This window comes from Euprymna scolopes, chromosome 10, assembly GCF_053919585.1.
Source record: "Euprymna scolopes isolate OS-2025 chromosome 10, ASM5391958v1, whole genome shotgun sequence".
Taxonomy (NCBI): Eukaryota; Metazoa; Mollusca; class Cephalopoda; order Sepiida; family Sepiolidae; genus Euprymna; species Euprymna scolopes.
The window spans coordinates 52,937,041-52,958,866 of NC_136491.1; the positions used below are offsets into that span (position 1 = coordinate 52,937,041).

A 21,826-nucleotide genomic window follows, 5' to 3' on the forward strand; every position below is an offset into this window, starting at 1 on the left:
TCTTTGTCTGGCGTTCGGCTTATATATTTTGTCAATTTCCCCTGTGCACACACGTCACAATTTGGGAGATCGTCTGAAGGTATTATTTTCATGCCTTCGACTACATTTGGTCATTTTTTTATATCAGCTGTATTGCAGTGCCCTAGAATGTTATGCCAGGTTTCCAAGTCGTGATAAGCAGTTTTTGAGGGAACCATACTTTTTAAATAATATAGTCGGACGTTTTCTTTAATGTCATACACAGTTCCATTGGGGTATATCAATTTTGACTTGTTTTTTCCAAATTCTATATTCGCGCCTTGTTTAATTGCAGTCTTCACGGAAAATATGTCTTGCTTGAATGTAGGTATCAACATAACATTTTTTATAATACAATTACAGAGTTCGCCTAATTTTTAGGGATATTTTAGCATCGCCTCTTTTCAGGACTATATCATTTATTTGGCTACTGTCGGCAAGTTCGACAAACTTACTTTGTGCATTAAAGTTTGAATCGAAATTAATACAATCAGATTGCTTGGTCATAACGTGCGCTGTGGCACCACAGTCTGATAGGAGATTTTTACCGTTTGTGGTATTGTCAAAGTTACATGTGAATAGAAATATATGTTCTTCCTCAAAGTTCCCAACGTTTTTTACGGAGTCCATTTTAGAGCGTTTATATCGACATTAGGCACTTTTGTGGTTGGGGCGTCCACAATTATAGCAGATAATTTTATTCTTTTTCTTGGGAAAATTACTTTTAGGGAAAACGTTGCGGTGAGGTGCGTAATTTGGTGGTGTCTGCTTTCCAGAAGCATTTTTGAACTTCATAATATTGCTGGAGTTATTATTGTCCAGGAACATACGGTTAGTCTGTTGGGGGTTGTTTCTGCCTTTATAACGTAGTCGGTAATAGTTTCATCCTCGTTACATTTCAGAGACGTTAGTTCTGTATATAGTTATATAATTTTCGGTTTCCCTTTTGATAAATAATGTTTTCTTAATATGTTCAATGTTTTCCGTCCGTCATCCAATGCGTCTCTTATAATCAGAGACAGACTTCTATCGTCCAAGCATTTCTGCAAAAACATTCGCGTTCTTTTCGAGAAATTTGCGATCGTTAGGATTCGCTGTTGGAGATTGTATCACTTTGTTTAGTTTTCGAATCCTTAGATATCCCAGAAATTTTACCTTCCACAATTCGAATTTAGATTCCGATCCGTCAAAGAAAAGACGATGGCTAGGCGCATAACCTGTTAAGTTTTGAGACATTATGTTGAACAAAGATGGCGGCGTAGTTCATATCAGTAACCAAGATGGCGGCCAAGAATCACATGCGGTTCGTGGCGTAGTTAACGGCGAACTGCTTGAATCCAAAATTCGACAATTTTTATAGTAATTCTGAAAGGTTTTCATTGGTTGTTTAGCATAGCCGGTGGTTATAAAAATGATTGGCGAATCCATTCATCACATTAGTTCGTCTTTTGGTCGTATACGTCTGTTTACTGCGCCTATTGTTATACATTTCTGTTATTATTATTGTTATTGCTGCTTTGTTAAATTTGTTATTTCTTTTCCTTCTCTTCCCCCGACGCTAGTTACTAGCACCGGAATTTTGGACGCTCTTTTTTCCGACGGCCATGGCATCTGCCAGCTGTGCGCCGCCGGTTCCTGTTAAGGAGACATCCGTCTCCGAAAACGAAGGATGGAAAAAACCACCTGCTGTCAAAATAGACCTGGAATTTTTTCTGACCAAAGCCAAGAAATGCAGCGAATTCGTTACCGAGACGGGGATAACTGTGGAGCAACCAAGGTTGCAAGAGTTCGCAAAGAGAACAATTTCTCTCTTTGTGATAGACCGAAAAACAAAGAAACTCATTCGATCAACAAAGGACACGGTGACCAAACTCATTGAAACAACCGGTATGAGAGCGGAGCGCATTACTAAAGCGCGTGGATACAATACCTGGGCAGCCCTGTTCAAAAATGAAGACGACTGTGTGAAATTATCACAGAATGAAATCATAACTAACGATTTCATTCTTAGAATGGAATATCTAGGACGTAGGAGGACTACTATCTCTATTTTTGAAGTTCCTGGAGTAGTCCCAGGGAAATATTTAGCAGCGTACTTCCTCCAATTTGGAGATATTACCGGAGTACAGGTGGACCATTATAACGGCGTATGGTCCTTCGACATTTTGTTAGATAAAGAAACGTACTACAAAATACCGTACTATATGGAAGCAGAAATGGAAAAACTACCAATCGTAGTGGCAGGACGACGACCTGCATGCTGGATTTGCGGTGAAGTGGGGCACTTAACATACACGTGCCCCAAAAAACAACCTACCCCCAGAAACCCGAAAAATCGGGTCCTAGATCATCTAGAGTCGGCCCCATTGATTGGATCCAAGATACCTGATTCTGAACAAAAAGAGGACACGCCTACAAAGATATCACCAGAGGATTTTGAAAAAACCTTCAATTCTGAAGCAGCATCTCCAGAAAAAAAGGAGAGTGGAAGATTGTGCCATCCAAAAGAACAGCTCCCAAAACATACGCAAAGTCACTCACCAAAGAGGAAAAGCTAGAAATCAGGACTAGCAGAGATCCGGGAGGAAATAAATATAAGGAATTACTCAAACTTAAGGACTCTCTTGATGAGAAACGTGAAGCAGGTAAATCTGTCCCCTTCCCCGAGTCCCTGTTTCCCGAAAAGCCCAACCCCGCTCCGAAGGAAAAACGTTCCCCCCAAAAAGTCCCAGCCCCAGTTAACGCCTCGCTCCCTATCAGGGAAAAAATGACTTCATTAGGCGCCCCTCAGAAAAAAAGAAGTCCAAGGCCCTCCCCTTTTTCCACCCCTGCCAACACACCCCAGAACACTCCTCCCCCTTCTCCCATGAAAACTGACATGCCCCCTCCCACTCCCTCTGACAAAAAGAGGCAAAGAAGCACATCCATTGAAACAGAATCACGGAAAAAAAATCCCCCCTTTTTTTTCTGGCAACGCTGTATGTCAAATAACCCCAGAGAAAGAACTAATCATGAACACACACGTCCAAGGACTATAAAAACCTATTGGCATTCAAATTAGTACACAAGAAAGACATCTCAAACCCCGAAAACTTCCCCAAAGCCAAGAGGATTTTAACAGTAGTTAGACCTAGAGGGGAAGCAAACGGGGTTTGGAAAATGATGGAAGAGGCGAATAGCGCCTTCAACCTGTATCCTCCTGTCGCCTTCTTCAATGACAGAGAAATAACAGAAATGAAAAAATCTTGTGTTGGTCGGGTCCCTATAAAGATGCACCCATCTCTATATATGGCCATTAAACTAACCTTTCCTCTTGACATCGGCGGTTTGTCCCCTGACGGGTCAATCACCACTGAGATGACCACTGGATCCATGGGGACAGCTGTCGGTGTCTTGACACCGTCTATGTTTGATCAGGATTCCCAACCCTAAGTAGCTCAGGATGGCTTCTTTAAGATTAGCTAGTTTAAATGTCCGAGGGTTGAGGGACGCCTCTCGTAAACTTCGAGTTGCACGCGACCTTCAACGCCTTGGTGTGGATGTATGTTGTCTACAGGAGACTCACTTTATTCCAACTGACTATCAGGATGTGCTCCTTAGAGACTTTCAGCTCTACTCAGCACATTATGATACCCACGCAAGGGGGGTTACCTGGCTAGTTAAGCGCACTCTTGATGCATCGTGTTACCCTATTTATGCAGATCCAGAGGGAAGATTGCTCGTTCTGGATGTTACCGTAAAGGATGTGGCATTTCGTTTTATTGGGGTTTATGCGCCCAATAACCGTACTGAGCTAGTTTCCTTTTTTCGGCGAATCGAGCCTTTCATGAATTCGTCTCGCCGGTTAGTTTTAGCGGGAGACTGGAACGCGGTCCTGGATCCTGAGTTAGATCGTGGGGTTAATACCACAAGGGATACTAACCAGAACCGGGATGCTAAAGCGTTTCGAGACTTTGTCGACAAGTTTGATCTTGTCGATAAATTTCGGAACGAAAAACCCGGGGATTTAGCATGGACTTGGACAGGTAGACGCGGCTCCGATCCGGTGCAGCTTTAGAGTTACATCGATCGGTTCTTAGTTAGGAGAGTCGACCTAGGGCTTTTAGGCTGTCCAAGTTTTCACAGTATAGTTTATTCGGACCATAGGCTTGTCCGGGTTCGAGTAAACTTAGATAGTGTTAAACCTAGGATGGCTAGTTACTGGAAGTTCAACACGTCTTTGTTCGATGTGAAGGACTTCTACTAACAATACAGAGGGAATTGACGGGGGCTATCATCGGGAATAAGTGGTGGGGCAACCTTAAAAAAGTCATTAGGTCCTTCGCTGCTGATTTTAGTCACCGACTCAACCGTAGTTCTAGAGCAGCGAAAGCGGCGCTAGAAGATAGATTAGAAAGGGCGGTGGAGGAGGGGGATAGTGCTAGCTATACTATAGTTAAGGCTGAACTGGACTCCTTGGATAACAGGGAGGACCAGGGATTATTAGTTAGGGCTAGATTAAAAAGAGCGCCAAACGAGGCAACAAACATGGCCGCGTCACTGCGTGCGGAGGAGTTTCGACGTTCTGCAGATCGACACATCGCCAGTGTCACATTGCCGGACGGACGAACCGTAAATTCAAACGACGGAATCTTGAAGGGTTTTCGGACTCATTTTCAGGAGCTTTTTACCAAGGAGCCCGGTCTGACTATTGAACAGTTTGACACCTATTTAGCCGACTTTTCTCGCCTGGAGGCGACCGAAGCAGCTAGGTGTGAAGGTAGCATAAAAGAGGAAGAAGTCATTGAGGCCTTGAAACAGGTCGGGCTAGACAGGACCCCTGGGATAGATGGTCTGCCCTACGAGGTGAATTGTAGGCTGTCGCCCATTTTTATTCCTTTGCTGACCGTACTTTTTAACTCCTGGCATAGGAACGGGTGCATACCTCAGTACTTTACCAGGGGGATCATTAAATTGTTACGCAAAGATAAAAATGGAGGGGATGGGATAGGTAATTTCCGGCCCTTAACGATGTCAAACACAGAGTTAAAGATTTTGGCCAAGATCTTAGCAAATCGTCTACAGATTGTCTTACACCGTCTAATAAGTCCCGAACAGACTTGTTCTGTTAAGGGCCGGACGATTCAAGATAATTTGCACACGATACGCTTGATCGTAGAAAAAGTCGACACAGAAGCCGCGCTGATTAATTTAGATCAGTCCAAAGCATTCGACAGAGTAGACCATCATTACCTAGAGGCTGTTCTTCGCTCGGCTGGGTTTGGTCCCCAGTTTCGCTCTTGGATTTGCCTCTTGTATGCCAACCCCGGTGCTATGGTTGAAGTGAATGGGGTGAGGTCGAAACCCTTCATGTTAACAAGATCGATCCGTCAAGGTTGTCCGTTATCCCCAATGTTATATGTGCTGGCGCTTGAGCCATTTTTGCGCCAGCTTCGGGTGAATCCGGTCCTTCGCGGGATTACTTTGCCAGGTGGCTCTACCCCGGTAAAGTATACCGCCTATGCTGACGACGTGACTGTGCTTGTAACGAGCAGTGCCGAGATTAGAGTCGTTGACATAGAAACAAGTCGGTATGCCAAGGTCACAGGGGCCATAATTAACTACGTTAAGTCTATTGGCTTACGTATAGGTGCCTGGAGGGGTATGCCCCTTCAGGGACCCTTTGGTTGGGCTGATGGGCCGTGCAAGCTACTCGGCGTCTGGTTTGGCCCCGGTCTCCAGCTGGAGAAAAATTGGTCGGAGGTATATGGGCCTTGAGAAATCTGTCTTTGAAGGGTCGGGCGAAGGTATGCAATTCTCATATCTACCCCCTGATCCTTTACCGTATATCAGTACTTCCACTCCCGGAGACCACACTAGTTGATCTGGTGCGTGCTCTTTTCGCGTTCTTATGGCGCGGAAAGCAAGCCATGGTTACCCGGGAGGTCTGTTACCTGCATCCGTCTGAAGGCGGTCTGGGTATGCCTAGTGTAGAAATACGTAGACACACTCTTAGGCTGATATACCTGGATCGAATGTGTACAGCAAGTGAGGGAAACGGTGTTTTCTGGATAGAAGACACTAAGAAAGCCTTTCAGGCTTTGGAGAGTGTGCATTCGGCTGAGGGGGAGGCACACAGGTTGCCCTGAAACGAGTGTCCTTTCTATCGCGAGTGTCGGCAGGCCTTGAGATTTCTTCTACGGGTCAAAGAAAGCCTCTCTGACACCCAGCTGTTGTCTCGCAAGGCGCTATATCGGGCCTTAGTGAGGGGATTCGTTCGAGACGAAAAGATTGAGGAGTTCGGTTTTACGAAGGAGGAGCGCCGCTTAATATGGCCTTGGGCGCCTGGGTCGAGCTGCTTCGATAATTACGAGGCATCACTTACCTGGCTGGTAATACGAAATGCTCTCTGGGTCGGCAAAAGACTTTACGCAGCGGGTTTTACGGAGACACCCAACTGTGTCCGATGCGGAGAATGGGAGGAAGACCTTGATCATGCTTTCTTCCACTGCGCCATCGTTCGACCGTTGTATGAGTTAGTTGAAGGCTTCACGGTTCGCATGCTGAGCGAGCGTTTTTTTGTGCTGGAGTCGGTTTCCCCGTGCTGCAACTGGGCACCGACCATGAAGAAAGAAGAACGCTATGTTTTTCTGTGTTTACTAGCAGTTATGAGAGGCGTGATTTGGACGACGCGACAGAAGGAGGTTTACGGAGATGAGACCTTCACTGCTCCCCAGCTTGTCCTCATTTTCAAATATCGATTGAAAATGCGAATTAAGCTGGAGAAGGTGAAACTCGCTCCTGTGAATTTCAACGACAGGTGGGTGAAAGTTTCGCGACTGTGTAAAGTGAATGGAGCTAGTCTTGAATTTCTTTTTTGAGTGGCTTAGGTTTTTTAAGGATTTTGGGTAACCTGATCAAACATAGACATGCATCGGACCTCCTAGAGTAGGCTAGTTAGGCATTTTTGTTCGATTTTTAACTTAGCTAGAGTATGCATGCTGTCATCGCCCAAATCCCCTTTTTTGGTTTTCCCTGTCCCAGCGTCCCTCGTTTTTTTTTCTTTTTTTTTTCTCCCACTTTTGGTTCGATAACCCCCAATCCCGGCCCCTTAGGTGACGGATAAACTGTTTTGCCAGAGATGTAGGCCATTTTTGTTGTGTTTGAATAAAGTTAGTTTTCGTGGGACCTACATCTTTTCGACTGACAAAACTTTTTATCCGCCACAATTAGTAGTGAGGGGGTTCTTTTTACTAACCACTTTTTATCATTGTATATTTTTCATCCGATTTTGTAAATAAGATTTTTATCCCCAACCCCCCACATCATGTATATATATTTGTAACTTTCGGGTTTAAATTAGGATGCCCACAGAGTGATTTTGGTATTTTGGTGAAAGAGTCTAGTTAAGTTAACGTTATGTTAGTTAGGTCAACATTAACCCCACCCCCCTTTTTCGGCCTTGTGCCACATTTTTATTTGTATTTTTGTCAAATAAAATAAATATTTACCCCCATTAGGAGTCAAACACCTTTTACAAAATGAAATATAACCGTAGGAGTAATGCAGTTTTAAAACTACAAAATAAGTCTTTATCAAAGACATTGTTTACCAAGCTACAATAATTGTCGGAAAAAAAATCAAGTAAAAAAATAATACATATGTATAAACTTTCTAGACTAGACTAGAATCCAGGTAAAAAAACACATATCGCATAAAAAACAAAGTAAAATCCGATTTTAATTAATAACTAGCAAACCGATACTGGGAACACCAAGAAAACGAAATCTGCTAATGCAAATAAATCATTCCAATTGCGCGCATGCTAAAATAATGTAAACTGTTAACACAAGACAATCAAAAAAGTTATGTGCCCAAGGAAAACAAAACCAAAACAGAAAACTAAATCACGTAAAATCGGTTATGTCTTTGTTTGAGAAAGGCTCATCTAAAAAAAAACAGATAATTATTAGAAAAATATGATGACGAATCTATCTTTACTGAAAACACATAGTAAAAATAATATGTGCATTTCGGCTGACAATTTAATGTGTGATAAAACGCGGACTGTGTGGGTAAATTGCCAAATTATATTTTATCTTTTACGACTAAACTGTACTCACATATTTATCGCTATTAAAGTAAGCACTGATAAGATATACACAATACATAGCAGTATATTTTACAATTATACATATATACATGAAATGTATGCTTTTTTATTAAGGGTTCATATTTCGGTTGCAAATATAAAATCATCAGACCCTTTAAAAATGCAATATTATTATATGTAAATATTCAAAGCGAGGTTTAAGGTGGTTTTTCAAAACGGGGAATACGTTGATTATCGACTAGTCGTTAATCTAAAAAGGATTATGGTGGCTTGGGTAGTCATTGTTTAACCAAATAGATGTAACAATAGCAAACGATGATAAAGAAAATCTGCGTAAGACCAAATGTGTCAAAATTCCTTTAAATTCTAAAGTCTTTCGAAATTATAGATGGAGGACACGGAAGAAGATTCCAAATGTACTGAGACAAATCCGAGCAAACACAGGGGTTTATAATCTATGATTTTCTCAGGCTGTTTGAAAGATGTTTCCGGAGAGGATTTGAGATTGAAGTGTTAAATTCGGCTTATGTGGAAACTTTGTATAAGTTGTCCAACTAAACCTTGCCAGAAATTGTTTTCTTCAACCGGATTGACACGTGCTATGGAAATTGTTTATTTTTCTCAATAATTTGCTGAAAAAATAATGCTAATCACAAATATACAGCTTTAATCCTGTAGATTGAAATCATACAACATATTACGTGGGTAATAAAAAGACTAAAACAATACAATTATCAGATCAACTACAATAGCCGGAATTAAATAATCATGGAAAGAAGAAAATGATCAACATGATATTAATGTTAACAATGATTATAAGGTTACATGTCGTTAAGATTGGAATTAAAGCTTGAGTATTATTAATTGCTTAATGTCGGCATTTTCAGGCGTTAATTTACTCAGTTTACTTAATATGTAAGTACTTAAAGACCTTCAATTTTGATATATCACACGCACATCATATTGCTACCGGGGCAAATGGCTAAGGCTGAGATCAAAACCAATTGTATTTTTAGCTTCAATATATTATACCATTAATCTGCATGTTGACGAAAATTTTAATTCATCTATAAACATGTTATATATTAGTTTTGTCTTTAATTCGAAAACACTTACTGAAAGCAGAAAAAGATCCTACTTATTATGTTTAAGTAGATTTCTCTCTTTTTTTGATCGAGAAGAGAACACATAGTAGGGGCACGACATTAACAATCACTCAAATACAGAACGAAATTAACAATCACACAAATGTGTATATTACTTTAAAAAGTAATTCATGTATACAAATTTAATTTTTAGCTAATAAAAATCAAGTTGTTATATTACTTTTTGTTTTGAATGCTTTGAAATGAGGCTTTATAATATTTGTATTCATTCTTTTGCGAACTGTTATCCTCATCGTCATAGTTGTTGTCTATCCAGGCGTCGGCCAACCAACCCTCAAACCACATTCAGATGATTAATAGAAATGATGTATCTCCAGCAATTACTGTTTCTATAGTTGCTGTATCACCATATTTTTATCAGTAATCTTCTTGTCTGATTAGGTAGGATGTAAACCGCTATCTTCAAATAATTCTCACCTGGAACAGTAGAGACCCGATGCTTCTATCCAATGCGCCACGAGCCCCGAAGTTGATAGATCCATTGTCTCTATGGTTATAAGTGAACATTGTCTAAAGATAGCGATTTCAGTTCTACCCAAGCAGGCCAGATGATTAGCGAGTCAAAATGTGGTGAGACGCCAACTATGGAAAGGAATTGCAGAAAAGCCCTCCTCCACTTCCCGCTTTTCTGCTGCTTCCGCGTCTACACTTTTCGCTACCACAGGTGATGGTCGCTTTCGTCGTTACTGCTGCTGGTGCTACCGTTGCAGCAAGCAGCACAACGGCCGTCACGCTTTCTCGCACACACCTACTCACTAAAACGAAAACCAAAACAGAAAAAAAACAAACATAAAAAACAAGCGCGAAACCCTTAATAGAGGACGACTCGGCTCATCTGTCGATGAATAGTGCCGCCAGCCGCAAGAAATTATGAGAATTGCAGGGCTTAGTGAACTACGACACTTCGAACACACATTATGACTGCGAAAGCCCAAGTCTGGTCGAGAGGCAGAACGTTCCGTCTTTTCCTAACGAAAAAGACATATGACGTTCTGCAACTTACTTTCCCTGTGTTTGCTTGGTCCTCGACACAGTGCGAACATTACAGGAGAGACGAGAAAGTAAGTTTTCTCGCTTTTTTTCTTATTTTCTCTGGCTTTCCTTCGAAGTCTTTCCCCTTTCGATAGTCTGAATAATACTGTGAAGGAAGATCACAAAGGGGTTTGTCCGAAGCAGCCGATAGCCATCAGCTGCCGACGCAAGCGCTGCTAACTCGTCTCGCTCTCTGTCAATAAGGTGTTTTTGGCCCACGACGACGCTTGAGCGGCGTAACGAGAATGATCTTTATACATAAAAGGCGACCGTATCAAAATTCCCCTCCTCTCTCCACAAAACTCAGAACATATAGAAAAATTGACCCGCTAATCTTAAGCATATTGCTAAGCGGAGGGAAAGAACCCAATCGGAATACGCTTAGCAATGGCTAGTAAAGCAGAAGAAGTCTAACGTCGAATATCACTCAAGTAAAAGACTTCCAAACGTGTCCTGCATGGGTCGAAGGCAGCAGTCTTTTTTCGTTTCGTGTAGTTCGGAGTTCCTTCGATCAAAGCTGCTTGGGGCTGGTGCCAGGCCCATTCAGTGAGGTCGGCGAATGACGGTCTTTAATCTGGGAGTTGGGTTGGTTGGTACCGCACCCGGATAAGATTGCAAGCTTCCTCCAAGACTATTTGCCGGGACATGCCCGATAGTCGACATGTACCATGAGGGAAAGATGAAAATACCTTTAAAGAGAGAGAGAGAGTTCAAAAGAATATGAAACGGACCAGAAGATAACGGGTTGAAATGTTCACAGCGACTTAGTCCGGTGCTGGCAGACTCGAACAAAAACTCGATAGGTTCTGAAAAGAGGATGTCGCTGAACTGGTTCTCTAATGGACAAATTTTGCTCACATTCCGAACAAAGGACACACGCCGCCTGGGTAGCGTGAAGAAAAAAAGAGTGCAGCGAGGCGATTATTCTCTAAATCACTGCCGTCGCATAAATACCGTGCCATATCGCCACTTATTTTTTCAACCTGTTCCGTTCATGCGCGACTCTTCTACACCTACCGCCTTCTTAAGGCTGGGCGATCATAGCGTGGGCAATTCGGCGTGTTCTCCCCACGGACGGCACTGCACACACATATTCGGTATGTCAGCAGACATGCTACCGTCGTGTAAGTCGACAAGCGGGTTTTTCAATAAGCGCAGACGCTTCCATTCCTGGAAACGCACGTCTCCATGTTTATTTCACTTGCGGAAGGGAGGGCACTGGCTGTTAGACCCGTGAACGTCACTATACCTTTTCTGGAGGCGAGGTAGAAAATATGACTCAATCCGTTATACGAAGTACTTAATCTTGCTGGAAGCTGCGTTGAAGCATCCTCGCCTCACTCCATGAGCGCTCATCCCCTCGGGCACGAAAGCGATAAGAATGGAAGAGTACGAGCGTGTACTCTTCGTCACAGAGCTAGCCGATGCTCGAGTTTTGTCCTAAGCAACTCCACTAGCACCCACTCTCTTATGGAGATCTCATGCAAATACTCCCGCATTCGGCCATCCGCCAACTGGAGTCAATAACGTGTATCGGCAACCACCCGACCGATCGTGAAACGCGGGTCGTGAAGTCGTCACTGTTCTCGAGTTTGATTAACCTCGGCATAGCAAAAGCGAAAAGCGTGTAGAAGGGCGTCGATCGGTAAAAGTGTTGTGAGGAAGTTGTCCGGGGGTCATTGATGGCCGTCGATGTTGGTAGTAATTTCTCTCGCTTCATCCGCCTCCGAGCCATGCCTAATCTCCATTTTCCGTCTTCGCTGGGGCACTTTCCGAGGAGAAGGAAGACCTGAGTGCAAGGTGGCGGTATGCAAGTTGTTGAAAGTCTTCGCCTTCATCCGCTGTACGTCTATTAAAGCGTAACGCTGGTGTCCCAAAATAAGCTCAGAAAGTACGGAAACCCTGCGTAGAGCAAAAGAGCAAAAGGCAAAATATCGCTCAATATCAGTTTTCAGTACGAATACGAAACGCAAACGCATGGGCTATCGATTCTTTCCGTGAAATATCAGAAAAGTTACCACACGGCTAACTAGCTAGTAGTAGCTGAGTGTTCATGGCAAATATCGGTTTGTGATCTTTTGATGCTATAATTTCCAAGCAGAATTAGTCAAGCGTTGGAGTGTGCAGTCACTGGCAGGGAAACTGAGCTGGGTTTATACAGTCGTGAGATAAGTTAGTTTTATCCTACCACTCGACACGTGTGCAATGTCGACAGGGGTCCCGGCTATCTTGTCCAGTACTAGAGGAATCACGGAATAGGAGCAACGATTCACATGCTCGCTCGAATGAGCAGCGGTAGCCAGCTGCCTTTACACGATTTTACCGTGTTTTCACCATGCCAATGACGCGCCCTTCTGCAACAAGTTGAGAATAAAATTAAAAAGAATTATCGACACGTGCTGTTCATTGCCGTCCTGGAATCATGAGAAAAACGAAAAAGCCAAAAGACCCGGCGATGGCCGATGACGGGTAAACGGTGGGATTAAGAGCAATAGTTGGTAGCAGGTCAGGTCAGGTCAGGTCAGTTCTGTTCTTAACCACTAATAGGTGAAGAATGGAAATTAAAAAAAAATATTATCACAGCCATGTGTAGCCGTAACGGGAATAACAAAACGCCCCAAAGACTAGCAGGTAGCGGCTGACGAGTGAACGGCGGATTAAGAGGAACTCGCATGTCGGTGGCAGTTCAGGTAAGTATAAAAACCGACAAAGTCCGACCTCCGACATCGGGCTTCTCGAGACTATATTCATAACTACTACCAGCACCGTCGGATACGGTGGATGGCTGAAAGAAATCGACTAAGTCCCGTTTGCTTAGGCGTCACTGAGACCGCCGCGTACGCCTACCACCACATGCGCGTGCAGGTAGGCTCAACGTCGAATAATTGACGACCTTAAAATTGCAGTTTCCACCACCAATCAAGTCGTTCTTCTATTTGTTCTTTCCATACGATCGATTTACATGGCTGCCGAGTAAGAAACAACGTAATCTCTGTTCAGCGACGCTTTCCTGTTAGGGCTTAGTACTTGAGTTCATAGTCCTCCTCATCTCATGACTCGGTACTCTGATCAGACTAGTTTCACTCGATGTGATTGTAAAAAGGGAACGAGTCGTCCTCGTTGTAATAGTTACAGCTTCTATCGCGGGTATTGGCGACATCGTTCTTCGCCCGATCTACCCTTTGCTCTGATTTAGCAGCTCTTGCCGCCGCCTCTGCTGTCAGGCGCAGAGGTTGTGGGCCTGGCTGCGCCTTTTTCTCATCTGGGATATTAGAAAATTTGCCACCGCCGTCGTCGCGGCCGGGGCCTCTGCTATACACCTCTCGCTTTGGTGCCTCTAAAACGTTCGCTGACAATGATGAAACGCACATGCGACATTACTGCGATTGATCACTACCTTAGTAGACGACATCGCGTGTGGTGTTGTGGTAGAGGTTTTCAACGTAGGCAGCAGTCAGTCAGCAAGCCGGCTGTCCTCAGAAATTCAAAGACTTAACCACTCAGTCATATGCTTGTCTCAAAGCTTAAGGAATACAAGTGTAATTTTACGCAAGATCTTAGAACGGGTGAATGTACGAATCGCTCAGAAGCCGGACCTATCATCCGAACTGCATTCCTTCTTGGAGGCGATCGATAACTGGGAATTCTAGAAATAGTAATGTGACATAGGTCGCAATCAGTCGGCCAACCGTCGTTACCATGCCTTGTGTGCTAACACCTACGTTGGACGTTTCAGGTCGCAGTGTTACATATAAAACTGAGTCTGATGCATGTCATTCTGTCCTCCTGTAGTCAGCACGATACTCAGTTCGTTCGGTGGCCCGGCTCATCGGGCGGCGGCCTCCGCCTTGGTTACTGAATAACTTACTGGTCGATCCCACAGATTTTCAGGCCCGGTGACGGGCCTTTCTGTCGGCGATTGTATATTGCCTACTGTGGTTACTACGGTTTAGGGGAATTGGAGACACAGAGCATGCGAAACGGCTACCGCATTGAATGCAGGCAGACGTACGCAAATTACCCACTCCCGGCACGGGGAGGTAGTGACGAAAAATAATGACGTTGGACTCTATCGAGGCCCCGCTATCGGAGTGAGTGTCCTCCAAATCCGTTAACGAGGACTAACTAGAGGGAAAGTTTGGTGCCAACAGTCATGGTAATTTAAGCTCCGATAGCATATAATAAAGTTGTTGGGATTAAAAAGTACGAAATCCAAACTCAAGTTCGGATCGCGCAAACCGCCCCGATGCCACGATGCCATCGTCGTCATTGTTAACCTCTAGCATACCTGCCACGCGAGGTGGATGAAGATGTCGAGTCGGAATTTGGAAGCAGCTGTCGGACTAGGAGCGAAGTCACGCGCCGTTGTGTTGTCGAAGGCGCTCTCATGAGTGTTCCGTTGTGTATTCGCCCTTCTAGCGTGCTCCATTAACGCTTTCCTCTCCTCCTGGTCCGCTGAAAGTCCCTGCTTTGTGACCGTCTGCTCATGTGTGTAGTCGGTTTTTTGCTCCAAGGGTACATTTAACCGAGTCTTAGCGGCATCCGGAATTAGATATTGAACCTTCAGCTTACAGTAGCCAGGGCTGGAGAAATCTTACTATACTAATATGCCTTCTAAAAACGCGGATTTTCCTTGTGCCTGACTATGCTTTAAAATTAATAAACTTGTGCCTAACTATGCCTTGAAATGAACAAAATTGTGCCTAAATATGCCTTAAAATGAATAAACCTGTGCCTAACTATGCTTTAAAATGAATAAAATTGTGCCTAACTATGCTATAAGATGAATAATCTCGTGCCTAACTATGGTTTAAAATGAATAAAATTGTGCCTAACTATGCCTTAAAATGAATAAGCTTGTGGCTAACTATGGTTTAAAATGAATAAAATTCTGCCTAACTATGCCTTAAAATGAATAAACTTGTGCCTAACTATGCTTTAAAATGAATAAATTGTGCCTAACTATGCTTTAAAATGAATAAGCTTGTGGCTAACTATGCTTTACAATGAATAAAATTCTGCCTAACTATTCTTTAAAATTAATAAACTTGTGCCTTACTATGCTTTAAAATGAATAAACTTCTGCCTAACTATGCTTTAAAATGAATAATTTTATTCTCTAAAATGTGCATAAATGCTGTTAATTGGTGATTTATTAACATGTTCTAACTGTTGAGAACAAATCAGTTGTTACATTTAAAAAAATATTTTCTCTCATCCTAGGTTTTAAACCAATACTCAAGAAAGATGGTTATTTGACTCGCTTCATGCAACCCCAAGCTAAAGAACGCATTACCGATTGTCTGCCTTTATCGAAAAAAAAAATCGCATTTAATAACGTAATGATTTTAACGAGTTTGAGAATTGATCTTTGAGCCAAAAGTTTGTTACAGAAATTATATTTTGTGGAAAATGTTCAAATAGACATTATTATATTTAGAACAATTCCAAATTTTTTGTTTGGAAATTTGCGAGCAAACGTTGCGTGGACATTTAAATTATTGGCGTACTTTTTCAAAAATATCGTTATTCAATATCAAGACTAGTTGGTTTATTCAAATGTATCTGTAAGCATCTAAAATCCAATCGTGTGCTCCCGGTATAACTCGATATTATGTACTAAACTATAATTTTGCAGTTTGATAAAAGTCAATCAAGCATAAATACACATTCATACCTAAAAATAATGGAAGTGAATGTTAACGAACTATTATACCATTTAGCTAAAATGCTATTTAGCATGTCTAATATACAAAAGAGAGCAATAAAAATAGGTAAGCAACGTTTTCTCTTAAAAGAAAGTGCAAGTTTAAGGGTTCGCCACATATCGAGTATGAAAAAATATTGTATCGAACAGACTATGTTAAATACTGAAAATCTATATAATTATAAAACTCAAATGACATTGTAACGGGTGGTGTAACCCAACGGCCGGTTTATGACTTCCGGTTTAGCATGCATACATAAATATACACCCATAATAGCGTAAACAAATAAACACAAATCGCCGGGCCGGTTTCGTTCGAACAAACGGAGGTCCTTAGAAAAGCGAATATCTTAAATTTATTGAATAAAAAAAACTTCAAGATATGGCAAGCAAACACAAAACGTGATTACAAATAATACGTACAATCGTCGACCTGTTTCATATATACGATATATATGTATTATACTAAATAATCCACGCGACAATAAAACGTATTGTTTTACTGTGTACGTTTTCAGCGTCCCAATTTTGTTTTCGCGTTTAAATTATCCAAATAAATAATTGTCAATACTTTCTGCTTTTTTTTACATCGTTCATTTTCGTATTGCATTAAGTTATTTTAACGCAATTTTCATACAAATAAATTTGCTTTAACCCGTTGACAACCATAAGAGCATTTTACAACGGCAATTTATCCATCGCCTTCCTCTTTTTTAATGTACTCACCATTTTTTAATAAAACTTTCTTTAAAAAAGATTCATACATTTTCGGCTACACTACCAACGTAAATAAATGATCCCGAATATATGTTTCTTTTTAAATTTCGTTACAAATAAATAATCAACGCGACAATAAAACGTATTGTTTTACTGGGTACGTTTTCAGCATTCCAATTGTTTTTTTTTCGCGTTTAAATTAAAAAATATGTCAAAATTTGAATTTAACTTTAAGTATTATGGTATATGTTTAGTGCACATTTACCTATATGTATGGCAAACCACTTATAATTCAATGACTGTAATGTTTTCTTTTTCCAAATAAACAATTATAAACAGAACGACTCATAGATATCTATCCATATTCTTTTTTCATTTTAGTATACTTTTATAGGAATGTTTCTCTTATTTTACAAAACACTATTTTCTTTACGTCACAAGTGTCACGCTCATACATTAAATCCCTAGCTAATATAACATACTGACCCAACGGGTCACGGGTAGTCTAGTAAAATAATAACGTTACATGAAATGAATATTGCCCCTTGAATACGATTGTCGGTTGTACGTATGAGGTATTGCTAGTAATATGTAACGTGAGAATTGACATTCCACTGACTGCCGGTGTTGATGATAATATCAAGACAGGTTATCTAGGTGTGAAAATGTCAAGACTATTGAAAGTGTAATAAACGCATACCCACTAAAACACACATAAATATAGTTGAAATGGAATTTTAAAGCAAAATCACATATGCGGTGAATTTATAAACTATAACCAGTAATAAACTAATAAAAATACCAAATATTTACTACAATTAAAATGACATGCATTTGTATTAATATATAGATATGCGGTAATTTATATCTTATCTAAAATATATGATTATATTTCAAGATACAAAATAGTACTCATATGCATATATTGCTGTGTATATCTATATACTTTTTAAAAGGGTGAACTCATTCGACAAATGCAGCATTACACTGAGCATTTCAAGCTACATGAGGAAATCGTAAATTATTATTTCTGCGATTGTCAGTTCTTACTTATAATGTTTGAACACAACTATTTAAACGCAATAATACACGGTGTTTTAAGAGTGAAAATAGCATATAATATATCTTAAGTCCGTTGAAAAATAATCAACTTTTAAAAAATGCTAGTTAACGCTTTGATGTATTTATTAACTAAATTATAGGTATTTTAGTATTGTAATAGACCAATTTTTTCATGCAAACATAACTTCTCATTATCTCACATTTTCATTTCCTGAAAATATCTTAAACGTAATACATTTTTTCCAATTTTCTACATATATGTATTTACTGTATTGATTTTCATTTATTTTCGTTTAGAAATCTATATCATTTATATATAAATATATATATGTAAATATATATATATATATATATATATATATATATATACATATATATTTATAAATACGCATATATGAATTTATATAAATATATATATATAAATATATATATATATATATATATATATATTATACATGTGTATATAATGTATGCATACATATACATATATACACATGCATACATATATAATTACATATATACATATGCATATATGTATTATACATACATACATAAATATATATATATATATATATATATATATATATATATATATTCTACTGACTGATTTCTCCCTTTTGAATATTATTTTGTTGCCTTAAAATGACATTAGAAAGCAGGGAAATATAGACTTGAATAGAAAGCAATTTGTCGAATGAATGTTTTCCCCCACCCGAATATCGCCCTCTCATCTTTCACTCTCAACTCCTCATAACGATGCCTAGAAGAAGAACTAGACCGAACAAAACAATTATAGAGTCGTTCACCATTTAAATAGTATTCATAAAAAGTGTCAAAGGAATCGCAACTCCACGTGCGCCAATACAACGATCGCCGCTGTCGTCTTTCATATTCGGAAAACTAGTAATTATATTTTCACTTGCCAATTCAATACACGCCATTGCAAGTGGCGATTTCTTACAAGAATAAAGAATGCGTATTAAAAAAACCCAAAATCTTTCAAAATCTCGAAAGAAAAATGAAAAGATGACAGTAAAAAATGTGGAAAACGGACCAATAAAACGATTTTGGTACTCCGAGCGTTTCTGTCAAATATTATTTATTCATTTTTTAAGTTTAAAAGTGTAATTTATAACATCATAACTGCAGCGACACAGTTTCTTTTACATGAAGAATTCGATCGATTTTAAGAAAAAGCTTCTTTTTTTTTTAAATTTAATAATACGTTCCATCTGCTAGGGTTTACAATTGATGTTCCGCTTGGTTTTCATACGGTTATATTTTTCGAACATAGTAGATCAAATCTTACTTGACTATTTCATTCGCCACATGACCCAGTGAGTATTTCATTCGCCGAATAGTTCAGTGACTATTTAATTCGCCACATGGTCCAGCGACTATTTCATTCGCTACATGGTACAGCGACTATTTCATTCGCTACATGGTACAGTGACTATTTCATTTGCCACATGGTACAGTGACTATTTCATTCACCACACGGTCCAGTGACGCTCGACTGAACTTACTTCATCATTGAATGTATTACTTAAGTTTTGTAAGTCTGGAAGAGAGAAACAAAGAGAAAGTGAAAGAGAATCGGAGAAAGACAGGGAGAAAGAGAGTCTGAAAAAGGAGGGAGAGATGAGCTGGAAGACTTGTGTTGCGTGTATGATAGCAAATAATGAGTGGGGGATGAAGAGATACAGTCAGGGAATAAAAACTAAAACGGCCTATATTTACTGGCATAAGAGAATCTTTTCATGCAGGTAAAATTAAACACACAAAATGTAGCCATTCTACGTCAGAACAAAGGCGCAGGTTAGTCGGCTATGTATCCTCCCATGACTTGCCAAGTCTCATTGTGTAGGTAATATTTCTTTGCGCAAACTAAGAATTTATTACCCGATGAAATATATCAATGACATGGTTTATTCATGCTTGTCGTGTGTGCATAAATAGAAATTCTCCAAAACGTCGTCTTAAGATTTTATAGAACGACAACCCTTGAGCATATTTTAGAACTAAATTAGTCAGTGTACGTGAATGAATATATTTCATTTTATAATAAAGAGTACAACAATACTGCTATGTCTGTCCTATCCCTAAGCAAACGTTTATATTACGTAAGAATCTCTTCGTACAGTTTTAAAGGTAGGCACCTATAATCATATATAGATTGTACCTACACAATCCTTAGTACTTGGTAAACTATTTTCGATTGAAATCGTAGCAATCATAATAGTACTGTGAAGTCCTCGGTGCGTTCGACATCCATAAAAAGAAAAAAAAATACTCAATGAGGGATTTTAATGATCCAATCCCTATAATTATCATGATGCTATATAATGAATGGTAGTTTAATAGTATAGTGCAGTGAAATCAATAACGATCCTTAAATATAGTGGGACTTGCATTCGCTTCAAATATCCGGTAAAATGAAATACATTGCAAAGTGTTCTTAAGGTTTTGTATATAAATCTCCATACCCATATATATTATGATATTACATTGCCCAGGATGAAAGGTTAAGTATATTTCTTCTTTTAACAAAATGAGTACTATACTATCGTTAGTTTGCATCTATACAATACATTCATAAACATAAAATGCGTCTAAAGCTGTTCTTACAGTTCTGGAGAGAGACTTTAATACACATATATATTCTTGATTTAATTTGGACACAAAGTATTGAAGGATTTTGATACATTTTATCAACACAATTTAAACAACATTAGTTAAGTTCAATATATACATCGATAATAACAAAATGCGTCAAAATCCTAAGGTTTTTAGCTAGACCTGCGACCACACTGACATATGTATTAAAATTACATTACAAAATTTACTACAATAAGTGTGTATAATTTTGATCAAATATGCTACAATTATAACGGCCACGGTAAAACGAATTATGTAACGAATACCTCTTGGGATTTCGGAGATAAGTTTTCATTGTAAGTTATAATCTAAATTTACATTTTTATGAATAATTAAATAAATATATTTCATTTTGATAGACATTTCTACAATAATATCTGCGGATCAGCGTCTGACAGGAACCCTCGATATTAAATAAACAGATAACAATATAGTCATAGTAGTTGGATATTATACACATAATGATATATTCTAGAATTTGATATTCTAGAATATGGCAATTACATTGAAACCGGAGACTCATAAAGTAGAATAGATGTCGAAATAATCAGAAGATTGTAAGAGTATCTTGTGTAGGAGACGGTGAGACTCGTCGTGGGCGACGAAGCGTTTCACTGAAGAACCACAGCAACACACAGCAAACCAACAAACAATCACAGCCACGGCGCGAAGGCAACTTACAAAGCTCAACTGACTGCACGAATAGACACGGAACCCAACGGTCACTGTACTGATCGCCACGAACGTCAGAACCCGACTGACTCGCACCTCCAATGGACCGATTTTTATTACTCAAGATGGCCTAGCTAATTTGCATCCCCGCGAGATCTCGCGCGATCCTGCGAGATTCCGTCTCTAATAAAAGCAGGCAGGCGCCATCTTGAAACTCTTTCTTCCGCTGCCCCGACCACAGGATCAGCCACCACCCCACACGCCAGGCACACACGGACCCTCTTGCGCCGAGGGCTACGGTTAGTCTCACACTCCCCCCTGGGGTTCTCGTTGGTCGGGTAGACACACTTCAACGTCCTTGACGCGCACGTGGGAGTGATGAATCGCATCAGCAGGCGCACTGCCGCCAGTCACGGTGTCCTTAGGCGTTGTGTTGTATCTGTAAACCGCCTCCGCGATCGTACACTTCTTCCTGGCCGCGATCCTCTTCACGGTTCGGTGGCATCGCTCCGCTATGCCATTGCCGCTCGGCACATACGCGCATCGGTGTCGAAGGCGGATCCCCCAGTTGTCCATAAAATGCCTAAATTCCCTGCTGCAGAACGCCGTGTCGTTATCTGTGAGGATCTCCTCAGGCGGCCCCCTTTCGTAGAATATGGATTCCAATTCGTGGATGACACTGGTGGAATCCTGCCTTGCCAA

The 21,826-nt window shown here is 40.3% G+C and overlaps 1 protein-coding gene and 1 pseudogene across 1 annotated transcript in view; one reads left to right on the forward strand and one right to left on the reverse strand.

Annotated features, from left to right (window-relative positions):
* LOC145285994 (uncharacterized) overlaps window positions 1-21,826 on the reverse strand; it is a 1,089,650-nt gene that overhangs the window by 63,295 nt on the left and 1,004,529 nt on the right. The gene's annotated exons all lie outside the window — the stretch shown is intronic.
* LOC145286631 (5.8S ribosomal RNA) lies at window positions 10,083-10,227 on the forward strand (annotated as a pseudogene).